The sequence below is a fragment of the Vanessa tameamea genome, chromosome 26 (assembly GCF_037043105.1).
Source record: "Vanessa tameamea isolate UH-Manoa-2023 chromosome 26, ilVanTame1 primary haplotype, whole genome shotgun sequence".
Lineage (NCBI taxonomy): Eukaryota > Metazoa > Arthropoda > Insecta > Lepidoptera > Nymphalidae > Vanessa > Vanessa tameamea.
Genome location: NC_087334.1, coordinates 1,792,274 through 1,810,427, shown reverse-complemented (window position 1 = coordinate 1,810,427; position 18,154 = coordinate 1,792,274). Strand labels below are relative to the sequence as shown.

The window sequence follows — 18,154 nt, the reverse complement described above, 5'->3', positions numbered from 1 at the left end:
CATATTTGAAAACAATATATATATATATATATATATATATACAGTCCACGACCTCGTTACGTTTGTTGTATGTGCAGATACTTTCGAACGAATGTGACGAAGATGTTTTGATTTGGCACACGTTCCTAATATCCCGTGACTCACGTGAGAGGTAATTGATAGCTTTAATGAATCACTTGGCTAGAATAAAAAAAGTAACTGAGATAATACTTAATAATAATAAGGTTTCATTAAAAATATAGAACCTCATTATTTTAATACTTTTTTTTAATTTAATCAACGTTCAAATAATGCAAGCGTTTGACTGTTGTTTGTAAAGATGTTTTAATTGCAATATTTGTTTCAGTCTTAAAATAACAATTGTTTAAAATATTTCATGATTCATGTGGTTTTTGATAGTGGTTATACACAATAGACTTCAATGATGTCAGCAAAAAGGAACGGCATTATTTTTAAAACAAATATAATTGTTACTATAACGACTAGAATGTGTACTTGGTGGTAGGGCTATGTTTAAGTCCGACTGAGAGCCGAGATGGCCCAGTGTTAGAACGCGAAGATGCACATCTTAACTGATGATTTCGGGTTCAAACCCAGGCAAGCACCACCGAATTTTCATGTGCTAATTTGTGTTTATAATTCATCTCGTGCTCGGGGTTGAAAGAAAACATCGTGAGTAAACCTGCATGTGTCTAATTTCAACGAAATTCTCTAAGCCCGCATTGGAGCAGCGTGGTGGAATATGCTCCAAACCTTCACCTCAAAGGGAGAGGAGGCCTTAGCCCAGCAGTGGGAAATTTACAGGCTGCTAATGTAAAATGTAATGTATGTAAATGAGCAGGTACCACCTATTCATATTCCTTAGTAGTTTTGTGTTCCGTTTCGAAGGGTGAGTGAGCCAGTGTTATTAGAAGCATAAGGGACATAACGCCTTAGTTCCCGAGGTCGGTGGCACTTTCGCGATATAAGGAATGATTAAATTTTGTACGGCTCCAATCTCTATGAGCTGTGGTGACCTCTTACCATCAGGTGACACATGACATAAAAATAAAATTTATTAAAACCTTTTAACGCGTTAAGTTAGTTCACTTTAAAATTCATTTCATGTGTTCACGCATATTATTGCCAATTTTTCAAAACGGTTGTTCTGTTTTTACATTTACAAGCAAAACCTTCAGAAAATGATATCCTGCCTGACTATTTTATGTACTTTCTGGAATGGCTTTGTTTAAGTAAGGGTAGGTACCACCCACTTGTATATCCTCCCGCTAAACACCTTAAAAGATGAATGAGCCAGAAATACACTAAAACCTTCTTCGAACCGCGCTGCCTCTTCTGGTATATGTTTTATGTATTCCTCATTTGTTTGTATAGATAGATTTGATTGCTTACCAAAACTTATTCAAAGCTTCCAATATGTATTTATTTTTGTATTCATTTGCATGTTCTTGTGCCATTTAGTTTAAAAATGTTCTAGATTATAGTCTGCAAAACTTGACAAAATGATTTTAGTAAAAGTAAATAAAGACCTAACGGTCCTGGATAGAATTACAAGCGTTAAGACTGTAATTCGTTCCAATTAGAATTGCTTATTTTATTCAAATACCTACAGATTCATTGAATAGAATGTGTACTGTTATTTTGGTATAGATAATTAAATTTGTCTAATCATTGTTCAACATCCATCATCCATTAACATCTTAGTTCCCAAGGTTGGTGGCGCATAGGTGATGCAAGGATTGGTTAATATTTCTTACAGCGCCTTTGTCTACGGGCGGTGGTGACCACTTACCATCAGGTGGCCCATATGCTCGTCCGCCAACTAACGCCATAAAAAATTAAATAAATAAATAAATCCAATGTATTAATAATTGGGAATAAGGCTCAAGAGTTTAACAGCAAAATAATATACTTACACGTATTGTTGAGATAAAAACAAAACAAGGCACGACTTGTGACACAAATGGATGATATATTAAAACAATAAACAGGAAAATAATTCAAGGAAAACACTATTTAAGCCATTTTAGTAACAAGAAATAATTTGCAATGCTCATGTAGTTTTGTTCGACGATGTTTCGTGATGGCGTGAATACACTGAAATGGAGTGAAAGTCATAAATAACCGCCATTTACTTGAATAATTGACGTGATATCAAAGACAATTTTTTTTTTTAATTTCTTTTAAAGCGAAATTCTTTGGACACGTTGAAATAGTTTTCAATGCCTTATTGAATGCAACGTTTTTTACACATTTCAATTTAATGGCGTGCACGATATATTTTTTTACGTATACGTATGGCGACGGCACTCAATTAAAACTGAAATATTTGCGTAGAAGCTTTAACAGATCGCAAGTGTATGCGCAAAACGGGTGAACTCATCTTCCTCACTCTTGGTGGGGCGGCGATATGACAGGACCGGATCATAAGCGTCTGCGGAAAATTCTCCGAAAACAATGCACCGAAAACACAATTCACCGAATCACAATTTTTGCATGTCAACTCATTAACTGAGCAAATTTTACGGAGGATAACCGAAGTCTCTCTTATACGAAAAGCATCGACGGTCCTTACTTATAAATGTTTTTATACTAATACAAAGAATACAAATTAATAATAAAATATTTAATAAAAATTTGCTCAGTTAATGAGTTGACATGCACAAATTGTGAAATGAGTTGACATGCAAAAATTGTGATTCGGTGAATTGTGTTTTCGGTGAATTGTTTTCGGAGAATTTTCCGCAAATCGATCATAAGACACGGGAATGTGTCAGGAACAACTTCCTAACTTCTGGGTAGCCATTAAACCAACAAGCTAGTACATATCTGTTAATAATACCAGGTAATAATTAAAAATATATATTATTGAGCTTTTACGAAATTATCATACACGTCCAAGCCTCTCGGATTTCGTCTTTAATATGAAACATTTATATTTTCTATAAATATATAATAACGGAGACAATTTAATTTATTATCGCCTTATGTATAAAGACGTATTTAGACATTATTATTACAAATGTTTAACCACCTAATTGAATCGTGCATACCAATCAAATCAATTGACTTACTCATGTTTGGTGACCATCGAAATAATTTGGTCTCATGAGCATAACTTGAACTAACTAACATACAGTAGATGCACTACATAAAATATTAGGTACGAATCTGAAAAATTTAATGACTTTGATGAAGGAAATAAATATTTTAAAGAAATGTGTTAATGTCAACAGAAATGCTAAGATATGTGAGGTCAATCAAGTATTACTAAGAAAGCTCACCAGTAGTACTTATATATTTTTTTATTTATTTAAAATAGCAGTAATGATGGCGAGTAACTGACCATAGAAATTGACCGTCAACGGACTGGGGTGTTATGTATCTTGAACCTGTAACTACACTAGCTTATGCATTCTTCAAATGTACCATCTGAATAGCTTTTAAAATATATATATAATAGTATTAACAATTATTATAACAATTAATTACATTAATGATTCAAATTCTCTCACCACCTAAGCAAATAGTTTAATTTTTTTTTTTATGAAATATATTTTTTTTCCAGGGGTGACCACTTCATTACATAAGATATATACATCATTACCAAACGGCATATCCATATTTAATGTGAATAGGATGAAAACCATAAAGAATTTGTACAAAAAAAGATTTATAAAAATTTAAAATATTCTTACTTTATCCACAGTGAAATGAATATGCTCCGTACTAAGACATATTAGACTCTGATGAATGATAAATATTTTATGCAAATAATATAAAGTACTACTTAATTAGGGGATGTATAATTAATTTAATTTTTATTTGTATATATGGTATTGTAGAAATGGCGAGAAGAGATTATTATTATTGAAAAGGAGACAAATCATTTATAATATTAAAAATATTGTGAAGTTCAGAATTTAACATTTTTTTTTTTCACAAATTAAGAAATGTTACCAATACAAGAAAAAATTATAACATTTTTAGAAGTTTGAAACAAGAAAGTTTAGTCAATAATTATAATTCAAATTCCTAATTTCACATACTTATAAATATTAATACAGTGGCATTACAAAGTTGTAAATGAACACTACATATAATATATTATATGAAAATTCCATCTAAAATTGTTTAATGTCTGGAAAATTTAACATTTTGAAATGATTCCAATATAGTTCCCATTAAATTTCTTGCCAAGTTGTTAGAATTTATTTTGTTTATGATAGAAATAATTTCTAACACTATTAATATTATTTAGCATAAAATTTCTATTTTTTTTAATATATGTATCAATTTATTGTGAATACTTAAAAAATAGTTTTATTTTTTCTAAATAATATAGCAAATGATTGAAGTTTTTCAATAGTATGTGAATATCATTTATAATGTCTATTATATATTTTATGCCTAGAATAAGCTGTATAAAAAGTTTGAGCTATATAAAAAATTTAGTCTTATTGGTAGTTCTGATCAAGTTTTTTTTTATTAAAGATAAACATTGTAAGCAGTTAGGTACATAATTTTATTGCATATACATACTTTTACTGTTGTTATCAGTAACAAGTCAGTAGCTATCCAGAGAATGTATTTACTGTACTAATGGAGACTTTATCTTTCACTTAGTCTACTGCTACTGATATACAAATTATCCTTTTAAATGATCATTTCAAATACTTGCTATATAGACATATTTCTAAATATAAACTGTGATTGTTAAACTAGTACATAGATAAAACTACTAAGACAAAACTCCGGCATCGTAAATAGAAAAATATATCAGAGATTCTTTTTAATTTAGAACATTCTTAAAAAGTTATGTAATTTAAAATGAGAACACTTTTGAAGTTCGAAAGTATTTAGGCTAAGGTAAAACGTATTCTTATTTCAGGTACTAACCCTCACCTACTGACACGAATCTATTGAGTCATTTACGTTATCCTAACGTCCAGCATTGGCTATTTTAAGAAACGGTAAATGCCCGTTTGAAAATTTCATTTGAAACTTAAATTGTGTTCGCGCCAAAATGACGATAATAAAGAACCTACTTACTGCATTGACGTGACGACGCAATGCCAAAGGAATGCATGTAATGCAACAGATGATACCGCACAAAGCTTTTTTATTTTATTTTTTTAGTCCCACTTTATAAGCATTTCCGGAAAAACGGTTATTTAGTACGCTAATAAAACAATTTAATAACTCAATAGTGTTGATATTTTCGTTACTTAATTTAAAAAAATATATATTTAAGTCAAAACTTACATTTTTCCTTGATCACTACATAAAAAAATTCAGTACAAACAACACACACGTTCACTGTGTACACTACTGCACTGCAATCTGTCAAACATTTGAGGTTAGTGTTGCTAGTTGCTGCTATTCTTACTGGTTTTCGACTTACCCTATTTGCTTGAAGTATTTGAAAAATACATTGTAGATACTTTTTAGATTGGCAATTTAATTATATTTTTATATACTTTAATTATAGGAACAATCAAAATTATAACCAGTTATTATTATTTGTGACACAGTTTTCTTTGTTATACAATTTAAAACAATATTGCCATAGCAATATTTGTAAGCTCCCACATCAAGTCCCACAGTTTGTACTCACGGAATTCCTAGCCAGCTGAGAGGTTCACATTACCTACCTACCTTTTATTATTATTAGCGTTGACTAAAAATAGGTCAAATATTTAAAAATGCCCGTTGGCACGTATTGCGGTCCCGAACAGTTGTAATCACATTCGCAGGAGTGTTAAATGTGAAATTAAGAACCATTTTCAATTCCAGGTAGGTGATATTTAAACATGTTTCTTAATTTTACATCCAAGAAGTTTGTATAAGTTTTTTTATTCATCGCGGAAGTGCGTAATATTTCAATTTAAAGTTAATTTTATGAGTGTTAAACTTTTTATCTATTCTAAGTTTACTTACAATGTAAAACAGACTAGATATCTTAAGGATTTTACTCGTACATATTTGTTTTATAATTCTTAAAATGTGATAATATACATTACATAAATATAAATGAGCTATTATACAATTTTGTTGTTTGTTTGCATAGTTTCTAGTTTTTAAATGAAGCGTAATTATACATTTTTGAAATTCGAACATAATTAATTTCAACAATAGGGTTAAACAATTATGTTGCCTTACAGAGGAAGACAATCATACAAAGTTCAATGCTCGTGAGTGAGATCAGTATAACAAGAAAAAAAAGGACTCATAAGCCGGGTTTATCGTCCAGGCTTAAGAAACGACATTTTTAAAATGTTGCAATACTTATTTTTTACGACTCTGTTATAGCTTGCATGTATTTTAAATCCATTTCATTTTAACGTACAGTGTTTTTAAAGGATTGTACTTGTAACAAGTATTTATATTATAAAAAATGTTCGTGAAAATATGAATTGAATTGATTATTAAAGAGTATTTTAATTGGTAGCAGCTGCCACTTATAATATATTCTACCGCTACATAGCAATACTTATTCTTGTTGTGTTCGAATTTTAAGTATGAGTGTACCAGAAATCTCGATCGAACTGAACTTTTGGAAATTTCTCTCATTTTCAAAATAAATATGACAGGTTGCAACCCCTTTAATCATGACAACTCAGTTGAGAGAAATTCAAAAGTTATACCTAGAGAATTCCCCTAAATTCTTTCGGCAGTGTTGTCAATTTGACGGAAAGTGATATGTGCGTTTTATTGTGAATTCGAGTTAAGATTTTTCTTTTCGAGAACGGTTAAAAAATTAATGCTGAAAAAGGAGTAAGTAAAAAGCTAATGCTAATAAACTTTTTTGTACTGGTCAATATAGTGGTTCAATTTTATTTGATTTTACCACTCATATCGATGTCCGTTACGTCATTAAATCGTGCCAAATCTATAGATTTCGACTACAGCTCATTGTATAACGCGAAATATCATGAAAAAATGAAAGTCACCTGCAGTAGGTATATGATAATTGCGGTGATCATTTTTTTTCCGGGGATTCCCCAATGACACTTCTAGCGTACTTGTACTTGTAATTCTCTTTCCTTTTATTTTACTTTTAAAGTCGTCAGTGAACAGTGAGTACCCTACCTACCTACTCGAGCACAATCTAATATTGTATTGTTTAAATAAATTAGAAAACTAAAATTATGGATAAAAAGAAGAGACTCAGCGGTGCATTTAAACGCAAACAACGCCAAGAAAGAGAAAAATTATTTAAATATTATTATAAGTGTTTATTGTAAATATAATTGTTATTTAGTCAGTTGGTAGGCCCGACCTTTATATAATAAACCCTTGAATCTTCTCTATTTCGTAATATTAGCCAAACCTACACCAAGTATTAATTGTAATTAATGTTGTTACTGTTTAATATTTTTACTACCTGCCATGCAGTCCACAAAAAAAAAAATTAAGTAGCTTAGCATTTTTAAAGTATTTTATATTTCATATTTTTATTTGATAAGACCTAAGCAGTTTACATAGCAGTGGGGCCCCTTTTTTAATTCGCCCCAGGGCCCTTGGTTACCTAGCTACTCCACTGTACATAACATCAGCTAATACCCAAGGTTAGTGGCGCGTTGGCAATATAAAGAATTTGATATTTAGTTACAAAACTAATTTAACATAGGATTGTAATTTTATTCTGTATAATAAAACGGTCAAACTATTTCTACAGAATGTTATAAGATGCTTACCAAATGACTTACTCGAAACCTGAGAGGTTAGGTTAGGTTAGGTTAGATACACCCTTCCACCTGTTACGTTAACATTTGTTACGTTAGAAAAGGACAATCAAGAATCTCCATCTTATTTTTAAAAAACTTAGCTATACTTTTTAACTATGTTTTATGATATCTGCGAATATTCCACACTTTTCCACACGCTTTTACTCCAAACATTTCACACTTTGAAGTTATGAATATTGCTTTCATCATAAGAAGTTCGATAGATTATATATCACAAGTATTACAAGTCTAAAAAACACTTTCACACCTTTGACCAGAAATTACGAAGAAAAGAAGTAAAAATATTAACACGTGTAACACAGGAAACAAAACAAACTTCATAACATAACAGTTGATGAAAGACAGAGTAGGACTGAGGAAGTGAATGAGATGAGTATAGGCCACCATTTAAATTATACCAATGTGTAAATTTCTATATTGATAGTAAAATCAATATCCTTCACAAAGCGACGACGGCCATAGGCGGAGCTAAGGCGCACCTAGTCAGTTTTGACAAGTAATTTAATAATATTTATAACAATTGCTGTTAACATCTTTGTTTATTTTGTCACATTTAATTAACACGATGAGGTGCCACGCCTGCAATAAAACAATTCTATCAGGTGAATTATTAAGTTGTAGTGTTTGTCGTTTAACATATGATTACAAATGTCTCAACATAAGTAGAAATTATTTTTTAAGCAACTTCAGAAACGCCAGTCGTACTTGGGAATGTAATTCGTGTGTGACTGCTTTTCAACGTAATATTGATAATATGCTAATGCGTTGTCAAAGTATGGTAGAGGACGCAAATATATACACTGATCCTTTAAGGTTAGAAAATCCGCCATTAGAGAACGCTGCCCAAAACGAAGCCGCTGAAATGATAAATTATTTACCAGCAACTAATGCTATAACATATGAACAATTCCGCTCTCTATTTTATTCAAAATTTACTAAAATTCGAAGTGGCATGTATACAACAGGACTAGAAACCCCCCTGGAAAAGAATAAAAAAAAATGCAATCAATTATTGGATTTAATCTCCGCCAGCTTAAGATTTTTAAGAAATGAACTCAATAATAGGTCTACTTCAGAAGAACCGGGGCCTGCACCTGAACTTCCTGACGTCAATTCGACTTTAGAAAAATTAACTCGGAGCACGAATTTGGAAATCCATTTAATTCCAGAGAGGGAAAATGAAAATCTCCTAGGTATTCTTGAAAAGATATGTCATGTAATAAAAGCTCCATTTGACAAAAATACTGTTTTTAATATCCGTAGAATTTCAAAGATTAACCGTCGGTCACACCGGCCTCGCAATATAATTACAATTTTTCCTACGCAAAGTCATCGAGACGACATCATTTCAGCATATAAGAGGTATAATAAGTATCATAAAACGGAGCCTCTTAATACTTCTCATATAGGCATATCCGGTGCTAAGTGCAACATCTTCCTATCTGAACACTTAACTCCAAAGTGTAAGGAAATTCATATTGCGACTAGAAAGATTGCCAAGGAATTTGGATTTAAGCATGTGTGGGTGAGAAATGATTATGTTTATATAAGAAAGTCTGACAAATCACCGGCTTTCCTTATTAAAGATATGGCCGATGTAGAAAAACTAAAGTATTATGATTTATTCTTTTAAAATGTTTATTATGAGATCTTAGTTTCACTTTTAATCATTGAATACTTATTGTAAGTATATCGTCTCCGAGTCGTATTAAATAAACAATGTTATAAGTACGTAGGATTCATACAAGAGGAAAAATTACAATTTTGCTGCCAACAGCATGTCTTCAGTGAAAAGAGTGAATCGCCATAGCGTCAAAATGGTTGTTTTCAAAAATGTTTTTTCGAATTACGTTAATAAACCTTCTTTTGTTTCTTTCTTTCCACTAAATATGTTTATTGTGTAATGTTAATATATTATTAGTAGAATAATACACACAAAAATGTACTGACTTTGTCGAGGAAGATCTAAACTTATATTTATATGCGAAAGCAGCTCTGTCTGTTTGTCTATCCGTCTGTTGCTCTTTCACCGCCAAACCAAAGAACCGAATTTGATAAATTTTGGTATGTAGCAAGTTTGAATACCAGAGGAAGGACAAAGACTACTTTTTATGTCTACCATATGACGACCAACCCCTAAAAGACGAACGAAGTCGCAGGCGACAATTACTATAAATAAAACACGATATTTGGTGTTTTCCAAAATCATAATTCCGCTTGGTCCTTAGCGAGATTTTCAAATTCAAAATGTTATGTTAAAGTACATGTTTATCGTGTTATATGAAAAGCGTTTGAAATGGAGGATTTCGTATATTAATAAAATATTATAATTATATTTCTCGTTGATGTTATTAGCTAATTAATTAATAATTCACTCTTTGTCAAATTATATTATATACTACATCTACGGCATTCTGAAATAATGCTGTATAAGCAATGACTAATATTGGAAAATGTTAAATTACTTATAGTTTTTAATAAATGTAGTAGTTTGTTGAAATTATTAAGAAGACTTATGAGAGCAAGACAGTATTATGTAAGCATTTTTTGAAAAAGAATTTAAAAAATCTTTGTGTATTTCTGACCTTGTTATTATTCTCTATTTATAGTGGTCGTATTAAACGTGTTGTCGTTGTTTGAATTATATGATATAAATGTATTGCCAAAATTTTACGGATTCTTTCCGATCTTATAATATAAAAACCCTTGTCTTGTAAAGTTCAAGTATCTGTAAATGTATTTTTATCAAGGCAACCCCAGACCCTGATGTAAATTGTTCGATGTAAGTAATGTTAGTCATATATAATTTAGATGGTCCAGTTGATGCGATTATTAGATAGTCTTTAATAAAATTTAAGTCTTCATAGCGTGTCAGTGTTATTAATGTCAGATTATACGTTTATTTATTACGTGTTAAATGTTATAAGCTAACATAAATCATGCAATTTTGTCTATCACTGAAGATAAACTTGTGTATAATATTGTTCCATTTTAAGGTGTTCATAATCTTCAAAAAACGTTGGACTGAGAAAATGATATCTATCCATTGTGTATAAAATTTGTAAACTGTCCTGTTTCGGGTTCCTGACGTTAGATTAAGTTCTCAATCTTTATCGATATCCATATTTTGCAAGCGAATATTAACTGTTTACAAACTCAGAAGTTCCATTTATGTCATTTTGACATAAAATCCTAAGTATTTTAGCGATTAGCACATCAAGTTGCCACCTGGAACTAACAAGAAACGCTTCCACTTTGACGATATAAATGTTTGAGCTTTGGTATAAATTTTACAATCTTTCGATGTTTGTACTGTATAATTATTATATATTAATAATTCTTCATTAATTTATAACTGATCTGCATGTTGTATTCGTAATGTTTATTATTACAAGAATAACATTAAGATTTCATGTATATTTACTGAATGTTACTGTTGTGAAGTTTAAATAAAAATATATGTCACTTATTTCTGCTTTTCTATTTTATTTGTATTTTTTTTTTAAACTCAACACCCAATAAAACATCCTAAGTTATATTATTGTTCAAAATAATAAGCGAAAATTATGTTTGTACAATGAAATGTTGCAGATTCATTTAACTAATTAGAATGCCTGTTGAAAATTTCTGCCTTCAGAGTAACATTAATTTTTTTTTCTTCTCTATATGAAGCAATATTTAAAGAGCTTGCGATATCCGAACAGGGTGAATCTGTCGAAAAAGTTAATAAAAGAAAAAAAAAGTCATGTCATTTTAGGCGTGCTTCAATAATGAAATTCAAATACGCGAGAATATGCTGATTGCTGAATTTTTCTGACGTAAAATTGACCAATGGTTGTGAAATTGCGGCAATACTATATTAATTCCGATCTTATGTTTTATCTTCGGGCTTATCTACTTGAAGTGCATTTACCTATACTGTATCAGACAAAATAATATCATAATTTATTTTCCCTTATAGCGCCACCCCTAAATGTGTCGTTATGAAAGAAAAAACTCTACTGTGGCGATGGTGCATACATATAAATCTATTGCCTTTAAATTTATTATCTATATTGTGATGCTTTCATTGACGACCGTTGCCAAAGTCAAAAATATAGAAAGTGTATCATCTATATTTTTGACTTTGGCAATGGTAGTTTTCAATTTAGAAGTGTAACACTTGCTTAATGATGGTCAAAAATCTACCACCGGTTCGGAAATTAATACCTCAGACCTGAGAAGAACCGGCGAAAGGAACTTAGCGGGTTTTTTTTAAATGGATTTTTTTACAACTATTGATTTCATGTATAATAACAATAAATATATTTTCGGCATTTGAAACAGCCTGGAGGCGATCATCTCACTTCCAAGGTGTGCATCGACTAAAAAGTCATTAGTGTTGTAATATCCCGCAAAAATATCCCCAAATATCACACAACAGCGTTATTTAACTGCTTAATTTCTCTTTAATTTCTTTAAATCTTTTAAATTTTACAATAGAATATTATTGTACGTTATTTTTGGGATACAGTTTTAAAAATGTATACATTGCTCCACAAAAGAATTACTAACCCTGTGTAATCGGATACTTGGAGTAACAAGTTTATGGTTTTTCCTAGTATTAATGGTATGTTTGTCACAATTTCTGGAAAAAATATTTATGTTTTTGCGTACATACATAACATTATCAAAATCAAATTGAAGAGGGACAATCATTATTTTAATTTCTTTAAATTTATACCTTAACGAATCTTATGGCCCCAAGTTATAGATTGTACGAATAGCCCTCTTTTGCAATATAAAAATGGTATTAGTATCGGCTGCATTACCCCAGAGTAGAATGCCATAAGACATCATATTGTGGAAATAACTAATATACACTAGCCAAGCCGTAACAACGTCTCGGGCTCGTTGGAGCTTTTTGATCTTTCTTTCTTTGGTATGTATAAATTTGTATTAAAAAAATTGTTTAAGGCTTAGTCCAACTTCGCTTAGGTTTAGACCATTTTTTTACTTTACCAGTGTTTGCATGTTTTTGTTTTGTAGAATCTACATTCTAAAGCAGTGGTTTCTTAGATACATTAGCCTCCTGGTAGAAAAACTACGGCTACAAATCGTAATTTGGTGTATTTCGTTAAAATAAGATTTTACCTGATGATAATCTGTCACTTTCATTTGAAAGAAAAGCACCCGCAACCGTATAGCCTGCACCTTATAAGTCAATATAATGCTCTAATCCCTAAACGTGCCGGCGTGCTAGAAGAAACATATTACTGTTGCTATACGTTGTTCATAAAAATATACTATTGTGCAGAAATATATCACTTTTTCATTGCTCTATCACCGATTTAAAGATGATGATTATATTTTTTTTTATCTAGATTACAGTTATTGACGAGCTTCTAATACATTATAGTTTAGTGAAACCGAGGACCACTTCGGTTTAAACCTATTTATATTTTATCCTCTCAACTCTGTCACCTATGTTTCTTCTGATACGCTAATTATTTCAAGCTAAGCCTCATCTTCAATTCAATTCACTTCTTAGTTTAATGCCTTTTAGTTGGGCACAGATTATTTCGCCAATGTCACGTAGGAATGCCTCATCTTATTTTAAGATAAGCTATAACATCAATGACAAAAGTTCTATAGTGATAGAAAAATCAATATCTCTCACACAGCGATTATGTCTATGGACCGAGGTTAGGACGTCACCGCGTCAGTTTTGACAAGTAATGTAATAATATTATGTATTATTACTCCAAACATCTTTAATTATTTGGCGGTATTTAGCCAACATGAGGAGGTGCCAAGCCTGCGATAAAATAATTGCATTTTGTGAACTATTAAGTTGTAGTGTTTGTCGTATAACATATGATTACAAATGTCTCAACATAACTACAGAATATTTTCAAAGCCACTACGGCAACGGCAGATATACTTGGGAATGCCTTTCGTGCGCGACTGCTTTACAAACTAATATTGATAATATGCTGATGCGTAGTAAAGGTTTACAGGCGAATGTATGTAATATTCCTGATGTGGTATATAATTTACCAGAAACTAATTCTATTTCATATGAACAATTTCGCTCACTATTTTATTCAAAATTTACTAAAATTAGAAGTGGCATGTATACAACAGGATTAGAAAGCCCCCTGGAAAAGAATATAATTAAATGCAATCATTTATTGGATTTAACATCCGCCAGCTTAAGTTTCTTAAGAAACGAACTCAATAATAGGTCTACTTCAGAAGAATCGGGGCGTGCACCTGAACTTCCGGTGATTTATTGTCATTCAACTACATTAGAAAAAATTATTCGAAGCCCAAATTTGGAAATCGAGTTAATTCCAGAGAATGAAAATGAAAATCTCTTAGGTATTCTGCAAAGTATATGTAAAGTAATAAAAGCACCATTTGGCGAACACTTCATCTTCAACATCCGTAGAATTTCCAAGAGGAATCGTCAATCGCAGCGGCCACGTAATATACTTGTTACGTTTCCCACGCAACGTCACCGAGATAAAGTAATTTCAGCATTTAAGAGATACAATAAAAATAATAAATTAGATCCTCTAAACACCTGTCATATAGGCCTGCCTGGTGATAAGTGCAACATCATTATATCTGAACACTTAACTCCTGAATGTAAAGCAATTCATATTGCGACTAGAAAGATTGCCAAAGTACTTGGATTTAAGCATGTGTGGGTGAGAAATGATTCTGTTTACGTAAGAAAATATGACCAATCACCTATTATTTTTATTAAAAATATAGCCGATGTACAGAAACTAAAGTATTATGATTTATTCTTTTAAAACGTCACTCCTTTAATATTCATTTTTCGTTTTGTCATTTAGACATTAAATACTCTTTATAATTAAGGGTAACCTTACCTTATTTGGCACAAAGCGACTGCATTCAAGAGCAATTTAAGCTGGCGAGATATCATTGTTTTTTGTTTTTGTTTCCGTCTACTGGATTGAATAGCATTCAACGCGAAAACTGTCTAATTTAAAATATCCTGATTGTTATGTTGAACTTTTTGTTTTCCTTAGTATAATGAAAAGTATATTTAAGATTAAAATTATATTTCTTGTTGATGTTATTAGCTACGTAATTAATTATAATCGTTGACAAACAATATAATATATTGCAGCTTATCAGTATTCTTAAAGAATTATGTATTAACTTTACCTAATACAGGAAGGCGTTAAGTTTAATGTAATATAAGTTGTAAGTGAGTATATTATTTTGTAAGAAGAGCTAGGAAAGCAAGATAGTCGCATTGTAACAACACTTAAAGGATATTTTAAAAAACTCCATCTTTGTGATCTCTTGAACTTGTACTCTAATGAATACATTCTTTATAAACGTTAATCTACTTGTGTATATTTAGTAATTTAAGTATATCTTACAAAAAATGTACATATCGCTCATTTAGAGTATCGCTCACTTAGAATATCATAACACTGTTATAAAATATTCAAGATTTTACCTGGATGTAGTGATGTTACTTTATGCAAGTCTGATGAGTGGGTAGTACTTATCCATCAGATATTCTACCGCCAAACAGTAACACTTCGTATTGTTGTGTTCCGTGCTACACTACCGTGCTAAACTACAGGCACAACATAACATCATAGTTCCCAAGGTTGATGGCTCATTGGTTATATAAGGAATGGTTAATATATACAGTGCTGATGTCTATGGCTGGTGGTGACCACTTACCCGTATGTGTGAAAATACTGTATGTAATCGTAGAAAATATAAATGACATCACACGCCAGAACCTTAGGTAAATTGATTCGTATAGAGGAAGAGTCAAAATCTTTACTAAATGTCACATTTAAAATCAAGATTATCTGTGTTAAGTGTTATTAATGTTAGATTCATATTGATGTCTCATTTAAATTAGCTTTAGCTATCTCAAATATTTCAACTAATTGGTGTGTAGCATACTCGTCATCATGATGTATAATATCAAATGACTTTTATGGATCTCATAATCTTCCAAATATTATGTAGTACTAAGATTAAACCTTTCTTTTGTGTATAAAACTGGTGAACTCTTCTGTTTATGCTTTTAGTTGTTTATTGAGTCCTCATTTGGTTGTGTCTTATGTTTAATTAGGTTCTCATTCATTGTCAATCTCCACATTTCATAGAGGCATGTTCTGAACCTAAGAAATTCGATCTATTTTGATATCGAGTTCTTTTAGATATAAATTAATCACCATAATCATTCAGTCAACTTGCCGTCTTGAACTAGTGAGAGATGCTTCCACGTCGAGGTTATATATGATCGACCTTTGCGTAACTTTTACAATCTTTTGGCGTCTATACTGTATAATTTATTATATTCTAAGTGATTTTTATTATTAATAAGATCTTTATTTGTCTATAAAATATATTAGAAATAATTATAGTATTTGTTATTTTTATTAGTATAAGATTTAAATAAAATATGAATCGTGTAATATCGTGCAAGTTTACTGAATTTTACTATTGTATATTTCAAATAAAAATATCTGTCATCTAATTTCTGCTTTTCTGTTGCATTAATACCTATTTCTTATTAATTAAATACTATATATATAATTACATAAAACGCTTGACGCTCATGGGCGACGATGACTATTTACCATCATGTGGCCTGTTTGTTCGTCTGCTTGATAGGCAAACAAAGATATTCATTATAGATGCATATAAATATTGTCATTATGACACCATTTTGATGTTATCCTGTCCCTACAATTTTTAAACTCGACGGTAGATTGACGGATCAGGATTTGAAGTTATTTCAGGAAACTTTTTATAAAATTGTGTGAACGTATTACCTGGTTTTTTAGTGGGTATTTTGGTGTAGTCGGCACCAGGTCCTGCGAACCAGCGTGTGCAACATACCCTCTCCTCCATTTCATGTGGTAGAAACGTGTGACATAGTGTTTTTACAGCGAAACAAAAAAGGCACAAGCGACGTGATATCATTGATGGCTATACGCCCTATTAACTGTGCTACTGGCAAATTCAAGAAATTATATCAACATGTATGAGAGTGAGAAATTACCACTAGCAAGCTTACTAAAAAAAAAACAACACGTTATAGATTAGACATTAGGATTTACAAGTCAGACTAAAACGGCGATTTTACGCCTCACGGCCTCAATCGATCGTGATGAACACGGATAGTTTGAGACACGGAAACGAGGGGTACTTTTTATGAACATTGAATAAGTATAACAAATTCCTTACAAGTAGAGCATTGGAGCGATAGTATTTTATATATGCCAACTAATGTTACAGATGCAAAAGTGACTGATATGATTTCACCTGTTAACTAATCAACTGATAATAAAATTTTGCATACATTTGGAGACGTACGACACAACTTAGGTAGCACCGGCAAAATTCGTAAAACCAAAACCGAAATAAGTGCGTCTTCAAAATCATCAAACTTTATTTATTTCTTATTTGTAAATGATCTTTACGCAAACGTAATAATTTGTGTTTTATAACCAAAAACATTCGCCAAATTTACGATTGACTTTTTATTTTTCGATGCTACATTTAAATTGTGTCGTACTATAACTAATCTGACACCTGTTCTCCTTCTCTCCTTATTCACGGACAGTTCCACAAACAATATAAAGGTGTTATCAATAAAACAGCAAGGGAACAGTAAACAGTTTTTATTTTATTGTAAATATTAATTATTGTATCATCTGGCACTCGCGATGATTTCTATGGTTTATAAGCTAACTGAAGGGTGTCGACTATCAGATTATAGCGTTTAAAGTTAGGCACATGTTTTCCCTAACGTCTGGTATCGACACTAATTGCGACGCTAATAATTTACTCGAATTTACTTAAATATCATTATAGAGAAGATAAATTAAGTTTTTTTCAAGACTAATGAGTTGTTTTAATAGTTTTGTTGATGGTAACTTTCGAGGTACATAGTTTCGCAATACGTGTTTGTAACCTAGACATTAGTCTATATTAAAACAATAGATATTGGCTAACCAAGCCTAAGCCATCGCGAGGTACATCACGTGAAGCCTACACTTCAGTCCGCTCGTTAATGCACTTAAACTACACCTTCCATTGAGCGTTACCTAGTTTAGTTATAAAGGAAATGCCAGTTGATCACTTAACAAAAATATTTGGGTTTCCGTTTCAAAGACTAAAGTGCCACGAATGATTATTATGATGAGCGTGATGTTATATCGGAAATGTCTATAATTTTTCACGCATTTTTTATCGGTTAAAAACTGCAAGAATAAATATAGAATAATTTGAAATCACGATCATGAGAATTTAAGTCAGTTGAACTTTTATTGTTTTGTAAGTTTATCTTCTATATAAGCAAGCAAATGATTCATAACACCTCCTTGCCATATTATAAACGGGGTGGT

General features: G+C 31.2%; 1 protein-coding gene across 1 annotated transcript in view; it reads right to left on the bottom strand.

The window, feature by feature from the left end:
• Nucleotides 1-5,353, bottom strand: part of LOC113398396 (uncharacterized protein) — a 39,621-nt gene extending 34,268 nt beyond the window's left edge. The window contains exon 1 of the mRNA XM_026637129.2: nt 5,266-5,353. The gene's annotated coding sequence lies outside the window, so the exon portion shown is untranslated. The remainder of the gene's footprint in view (nt 1-5,265) is intronic.
• Between the last annotated feature and the right edge of the window lie 12,801 nt (nt 5,354-18,154).